General features: G+C 43.5%; 1 long non-coding RNA gene across 1 annotated transcript; it reads left to right on the top strand.

The window, feature by feature from the left end:
* The first annotated feature begins 265 nt into the window (after positions 1-265).
* LOC127007161 (uncharacterized) lies at positions 266-2,827 on the top strand. Its single transcript, XR_007760089.1, has 2 exons — positions 266-1,509; positions 1,573-2,827. It is a non-coding gene; the product is annotated as an uncharacterized LOC127007161 (long non-coding RNA).
* The last annotated feature ends 4,723 nt before the right edge of the window (positions 2,828-7,550 follow it).

The raw sequence follows: 7,550 nt of genomic DNA, 5'->3' as shown, positions 1-7,550 counted from the left end.
AGTAGTAGTAGTAGTAGTAATAGCAGCAGCAGCAGCAGTAGTAGTAGTAGTAGAAGTAGTAGTAGAGGTAGTAGTAGTAGTAGTAGTAGTAGTAGTAGAAATAATGGACACATTCCCTTCTGGACATTTCCCCCTCCGGCCATTTTCCACTCAATTATCTATTTAATAATAAATAATAAATAAATGAGTAGTAAAACAGACTACTAAAGATAAGGAACACATAATAAATAAGAAAAATGGGAAGTAAGAAAGAAAGAGGGAAACAGATTAAGTTTTCGGATGTTCTGTGCGCGTTCCCGAGGCCCTTCGACTTTCCATCCCAGAAACGGTAAACGCGGTGAGCAGCGCATTCACATTACTTACGATTAATTTCATAATCCAGTCTGGTAGTTTTAAGAAGCGAGTTCTTGCATTCGCCTTCCCCGAGCCTCGGCGGGGATAAGGAGCGCCAGCGAGCCCAAGGTCTCCCTGGCGAGAGTGGCAGTACTGGAGGGCTCCCCGAAGGGCACCTTGGTGTTGCCCGGGGCGTCCGCGGAGGTACCGGAGATCTGCACGGGTAGATGGGGCTCGTTAGCCGTGGTAGGCAGTCCATCTAGGAGAGCAAACTCCGAAGAATATACCCGGGCAGGTGAGGCTCGTTAGCCGTGGTAGGCAATTTGCCTAGGAGAGCAAACTCCGAACAATAAACCCGGGCAGGTGGAGGTCGTTAGCGTGAGCAGTTCACCTAGGAGAGTAAACTCCGATTACAAACCCGGGCAGGTGGAGCTCGTTAGCGTGAGCAGTTCACCTAGGAGAAGGAAAACTCTGATCACAAACACGGGCAGGTGGAGGTCGTTAGCCGTGGTAGGCAATCTGCCTAGGAGAGGGACAACTCCGAACAACAAACACGGGTAGGTGGAGGTCGTTAGCCATGGTAGGCAATCTGCCTAGGAGAGGGACAACTCCGAACAACAAACACGGACAGGCGGAGGTCGTTAGCCGTGGTAGGTAATTCGCCTAGGAGAGGGACAACTCCGAACAACAAACACGGACAGGCGGAGGTCGTTAGCCATGGCAGGTAATTCGCCTAGGAGAGGGACAACTCCGAACAACAAACACGGGCAGGCGGAGGTCGTTAGCCGTGGAAGGCAATTCGCCTAGGAGAGGGACAACTCCGAACAACAAACACGGGCAGGCGGAGGTCGTTAGCCGTGGTAGGCAATTCGCCTAGGAGAGGGACAACTCCGAACAACAAACACGGGCAGGCGGAGGTCGTTAGCCGTGGTAGGTAATTCGCCTAGGAGAGGGACAACTCCGAACAACAAACACGGGCAGGCGGAGGTCGTTAGCCGTGGTAGGCAATTCGCCTAGGAGAAGGACAACTGCGATTACAAACCCGGGCAGGTGGAGGTCGTTAGCGTGAGCAGTTCACCTAGGAGAGCAAACTCCGATTACAAACCCGGGCAGGTGGAGCTCGTTAGCGTGAGCAGTTCACCTAGGAGAGCAAACTCCGATTACAAACCCGGGCAGGTGGAGTTCGTTAGCGAGAGCAGTTCACCTAGGAGAGTAAACTCCGATTACAAACCCGGGCAGGTGGAGCTCGTTAGCGTGAGCAGTTCACCTAGGAGAAGGAAAACTCTGACCACAAACCCGGGCAGGTGGAGGTCGTTAGCGTGAGCAGTTCACCTAGGAGAAGGAAAACTCTGACCACAAACCCGGGCAGGTGGAGCTCGTTAGCCGTGGTAGGCAATACACCTAGGAGAGCAAACTCCGAACAACAAACCCGGACAGGTTGGGCTCGTGAGCCGTCATAGGCAATACACCTAGGAGAGCAAACTCCGAACAACAAACCCGGGCAGGTTGGGCTCGTGAGCCGTCATAGGCAATACACCTAGGAGAGCAAACTCCGAACAAAAAACCCGGGCAGGTTGGGCTCGTGAGCCGTCATAGGCAATACACCTAGGAGAGCAAACTCCGAACAACAAACCCGGACAGGTTGGGTTCGTGAGCCGTCATAGGCAATACACCTAGGAGAGCAAACTCCGAACAAAAAACCCGAGCAGGTTGGGCTCGTGAGCCGTCATAGGCAATACACCTAGGAGAGCAAACTCCGATTACAAACCCGGGCAGGTGGAGGTCGTTAGCCGTGGTAGGCAATCTGCCTAGGAGAGGGACAACTCCGAACAACAAACACGGGCAGGTGGAGGTCGTTAGCGTAAGCAGTTCACCTAGGAGAGCAAACTCCGATTACAAACCCGGGCAGGAGGGGGTCGTTAGCCGTGGTAGGTAGTCCTCCTAGGAGAAGGAAAACTCCGAATTCAAACCACACACACACACACACACACACCAACCGGGCAGGTGGGGCTCGTTATAGGCGTCGTAGACAATCCACCAAGGGGAATCACCAAAAAGATTATTATGAAAGCGAACACACGAGAAGAAGAATAAAACCGGAAAAAGAGGATAATAGTATAAGATGAAACACTAAAAAAAAGGATAGTTAAGAAAACAACATCGAGAAGAGCATAAGATACACGCGGATCATCCAGACTGACACAGAAGACCAAAAAATGGATGGCATAAAAAGAAGGGAAAAAAATATAATGTAAAAAGAAGGAAAGAAAATAACGTAAAAACTAAAACACCAAGAAAAGGAAAATAAAGAAAATATACAAACAACATCAAGAAAAGAAAACAAACATCATCCACCTTTAGGCCCTAAAATCAACATCTCCAAAATTCTGGGCGGGCTTTCTTCTGGGAGGAAAGAGGCTCACCCAGACTGACGAGGAACACCAAGAAAGGATGACATAGAAGAGAAGAAAAAACATCAGAAAAAAAAAATAAACATCATCCACCTTTCGGCCCTAACATCAACATCGCCAAAATTCTGGGCGGGTCTCTTCTGGGAGGAAGGAGGCTCACCCAGACTGACGAAGAACACCAGCAGAGGATGATACAGAAGAGAAGAAAAACATCGAAAAAAGAAAACCAACAGCAAGAAAAAGAACACCAATAAAATTATGTAAAAAAGAAAAAAATGACAGAAAAACGAAAAAGAAAAAGAAAAGAAAAAGAAAAACACCAATAAGAAATAAAATAAACAGAAAAATTAATAAAAAAATAAAATAAACAAATAAAATAATTCATTAAATAAATAAATAAGTAAAATATAGTAAAATTAAATGTAAATATAATAAAATACACACACGCATCTTCCACTTTTCGCCCCTAACATCAACATCAACCAAGTTATGGGTTTAATGGTGAGAAAGAGGCTCATCCAGACCACCACAGAACACCACAAAATGGATCATATAAAAAGTCGAAAAAAGGATAAAATGTAAATAAAACACCAAAAATGTCTATACAGTATGAAGAGACAGGATCAACACAACAGCAAAGAATGATAAAAACACAAAATACTAGAAAGAGACTGATCCATTAACTGTTTAACTAACTAAGCAATAGGAGCGCTGAAGTCATCTCCGAACTTTACTTAGCACTAGTTAGACCTCCTCTCGATTACGCGGTTCAGTTCTGGTCACCCTACTTTTTTTTTTTTACAGCAAAGGAGACGGCTCAGGGGCAACGAAAAGAGTGTAGAGAACAAAAAAGCCCGCTACTCACCGCTCCCATAACAGACAAAAGTAACGAGTGGCCAAAAGAGAGGTCAATTTCGGGTGGAGAGGTGTCTTGATACACTCTTCTTGAAGGAGGTCAAGTCATACTATAGAATGAATATCAAGGTGTTAGAATCTGTACAGAGAAGGATGACAGAAATTATTCAAGGGGTAAGAAACTTGCCTTATGAGGAAAGACTGAAGCATTGAAATCTACACTCTCTAGAAAGGCGAAAGTTGCGAGGAGACCTGATCGAAGGCTATAAATGGATGAAGGGCCTTAATAAAGGGGATGTCAATAGGGTTTTGGTTGTAAAAGAACCAGGTAGGACACGTGGCAAAGGTTTTATTAGATAAATTCAGATTCAACAAAGACATTGGCAGGAAGAGGTTTACCAATAGGGTTGTGGATGAATGAAACAGGCTTAGCAGTCATGTGGTGGGTGCCAATACTATACATACATTCAAGAAGAGGTTGGATAAATTCATGGATAGTGAGGTAAGGTGGGGTTAGGATTACAGGAGCTGCCTTGTATAGGGCAACCGTCCTCTTGCAGACTCCTTACGTTCTTATGTTCTTATGTTAAAGATGTAGTTAAAGAAATCGAGGAGGTTAATCAAAGAGGAACGCTTGTTTCGAAAACCATGTTGCGAATCTTTAATTAGTCTGTTATCTTCAAAAAACTTTACCACATTTTCCGCGAATGATCGTCTCCAAAATTTTGCACACGATTGACGTTAGACTGATCGGTCGAGAATTACTTGGTTGTGACTTGTCGCCTTTTTTAAAGATATGAGTTACGTTACCGAGTTTCCATTCTAGTGGTACTTTGAGAATATGTTCAAGAGGGCTTGCTGATCTGATGTTTTGCCTCTTTAAGAATACGCGGGGATATTTTGTCTGGGCCAGGCGTTTTGTTGACTTTAATATTATCGATAATTTCTACTATATCACTTTCTGCAATGTCGCTGATACTACTCAAGGATGTGTCATCAATATATCTTGGGGCTTCTTCTGTAAAAACGGAAGCAAAAAAATCATTCAATATATTAGCGATTTCTTTATCATCATTCGTGGATTCGCCATTTGCAGTTGCTAGTGGGCCAATACTGGGGGTAAGAACTTTTTTGTTTCTTACGTAGGCAAAAAATTCTTTAGGATTTGTTTTGCTGGCGCTTGCAATATGAAGCTCTAGGTTTCTTTTATTGAGACGTATGATTCTTTTTGTTTCTCGGCGTAATCTTTGGAATTCAATTTTGTTTGTTTCATTATTTGCAATTAAGTATTTGCGACGCGCTCGATTTTTATTTTCAATTTGTCATTTGAGTTGATTGTTCCACCACTTAGGCTTCCAGTTGGCTGTTGGTCGTCTTTTACGGAATGGTACGCATAAGTTCACGGCTCTACTTAAAGTTTCTGTGAATGTTTCCCAAGCTTTATTTATATCTGAGGCTGCAGAAATTTTGCTCCTGTCTGCATTCGCTAGTAAATTTCTTAGTTTGTCAAAATCCGCACGTCGGTAATCAGGTATTCTTTCTTCACTTGTTTTCATGTCCTCTTTGATTTTTATTTTAAACGAAATCATTCGATGATCGCTGTCGCTGAATTCTGTACCAACATTGAGATCATTAACTAGGCTTTCTTTAGTTGTGAGAACAAGATCGAGGATGTTATTTTCACGAGTTGGTTTATGCACATGCTGATAAAGCGCACTTTCTAATAAGTTACTGTATAGATCATGACCCGAGTGTATATTTAACGTGTCTCCCCAACTCTTTACTGGTAAGTTAAAGTCTCCCATAATTACAGCTTCAAATTGATTGCGTATGTTAGAAATTTGTTCGAACAGTTTCCTGTCTATTTCAATCGCTTGGTTTGGAGGTCTATAAACAATGTCAATAACTAATTTACTTGAACGGTTTTTAATTTCTACGAAAACGGTGTCTATATTATCTATTCTTTCTACTTTAATAACACGTGGATTTAAACCAGCTCGAATATATAAGACGACGCCACCACCAACTCTGTTTTCTCTGTCGCAAAGAGAAATTGAAAAGCTGGGTAAGTTAAATTCCTCAATAAAATCTTTGTTACTTTTATTCAACCATGACTCCGCGACGGCGATAATGTGGAAATTATCCGTTGCAACAAGTTCTTTCAGGTCTATGAATTTATTTCGAATGCTGCGGGCATTTACATAACACCCGTTTATATGCTCATGGTGGGATTGGTTGGTGGTCCTCTGTTTACGTGGCGTTCTCTTTCGGGGTTCGCTGTTTTTTTTTTCTCTCTGAAAAGTGACACCTGCTCACTAAGAAGGAGGAGGAGGAGGAGGTGTATTAGGCGGGCTTGTGCGCAGGTAAGTAGACAGGTAGGTAAGTAGATAGCAAGGTAGGTATGTATGTATGTTTGTATGTATATAAATTAGGTAGGGAAGTAGGTTAGATTAGGTTGGGTTGGGTTGGGTTAGGTAGGTAGGTAGTGGTGACGTTATGGTGGGGGTGGAGCTGCATGGTGGATAATAAATGAAAAATTGGTGATTGAGATTGGGAGGGGGGAATGGAGTTTGTTTGTTTGTTGGTGATTTCAGTGTTTATTGTGGGCATGATTGGCCTGTTGTTGTTTGTGGCGCTTCTGATACTGCTGCTGTTGGTATTGTTGTTGTTGGGGGTGATGGAGGGGAGGAAGGGGTGCAGAGAGAAGAGGTAAGTAGAGGCACGCCGCAGTGACCTTAGTAATACCTGTACAAGTAATGAACATCCTTGATCGCACCAGCGTCATGGCTCATTAACACTACCTACGCTGCCTGCCTGCCTATCTGTCTCTGTCTGTCTGTCTGTCTGCACCGTTTTACATACTGTCTTCCTCTATATAAATCTTATGCAATGAAAAAAATATCATTAAATCAATGGAATTAAAAATAAAACTGCTACTTTTTTTACAGCAAGGAAGGCAGCTCAAGGGCAAACAACAATAACATCAACAAAAAGTACCGCTATACGCTCTTCCGGCAAAAGAAAAAAGAACGAAGATCCGGAAAGGGAGATCAATTCTGGGTGAAGAAGTGTCTTGATACTCTCCCCTAGGAAGGGTTAAAGTCGTAGGCAGGGAGAAATACAGACGAAATAAAGTTGTACCAGAGTTTACCAGCGAAAGGAATAAAAACATGAAGATGCTGGTTATCTCTTACTTAAGGAGTATGGATCGAATAGAGATGAGCAGGAGTAGAAAATCTAGTGGAGAGGAACCGTGGGAGGGGAAAGGCATGGAGTTAGAAAGTTCAAAAGAGCAGTCAGCTTGTAAGTATTGATAGATAATAGAAAGAGATGCAATATTGCGGCGAAATTTAAGAGGTAGAAGACTTATTTTTACGTGCTGCTTATAGCACCTGTGGGCGTTCTTGAAGGGTCTCTTGGACTACCTCAGCCCGTTATTTTCGCAGGCGAATTTTATATAACGACTGCCGTAATATATGACTCTTGCTTGACCCATGCTGCCCCCCGGTGCTCCACTTGAATGAAGTCGCTGAAGTGAGGATTGATTGAAGATCTGGGCAGCATGTGGGTAATCTTCCGTCACTCGGCGATGTTTTGAAAAATCAGTATGTTTCGGTGTGACTCGAACCTACAGTAGGTCCACGGGATCACCACGCCCACACGCTGACCACTCTTATTACTCCTAGTAAGAGAAGAGGAGTTGATGAGACGAAGAGCCTTTGACTCAACTCTGTCTAGCAGAGCTGTGTGTGTGGAGCCCTCACACACATGAGATGCATTCTCCATACGAGGTAGGACAAGACCCTATATATAGGCAGCATTTAAGAGGGGGAAAAGAAGGCCCATCCTCGAGGAAGCTGCTACTACTACTAGTACTACTACTGCTAACAATAATTAATAGATGTAACAAACAATTAAAATGACTCTCTCTCTCTCTCTCTCTCTCTCTCT

The sequence above is a fragment of the Eriocheir sinensis genome, chromosome 34 (assembly GCF_024679095.1).
Source record: "Eriocheir sinensis breed Jianghai 21 chromosome 34, ASM2467909v1, whole genome shotgun sequence".
Classification (NCBI taxonomy): Eukaryota; Metazoa; Arthropoda; class Malacostraca; order Decapoda; family Varunidae; genus Eriocheir; species Eriocheir sinensis.
Note: the sequence above shows the minus strand (reverse complement) of the source record. Positions and strands in the feature narration are given on the sequence as shown.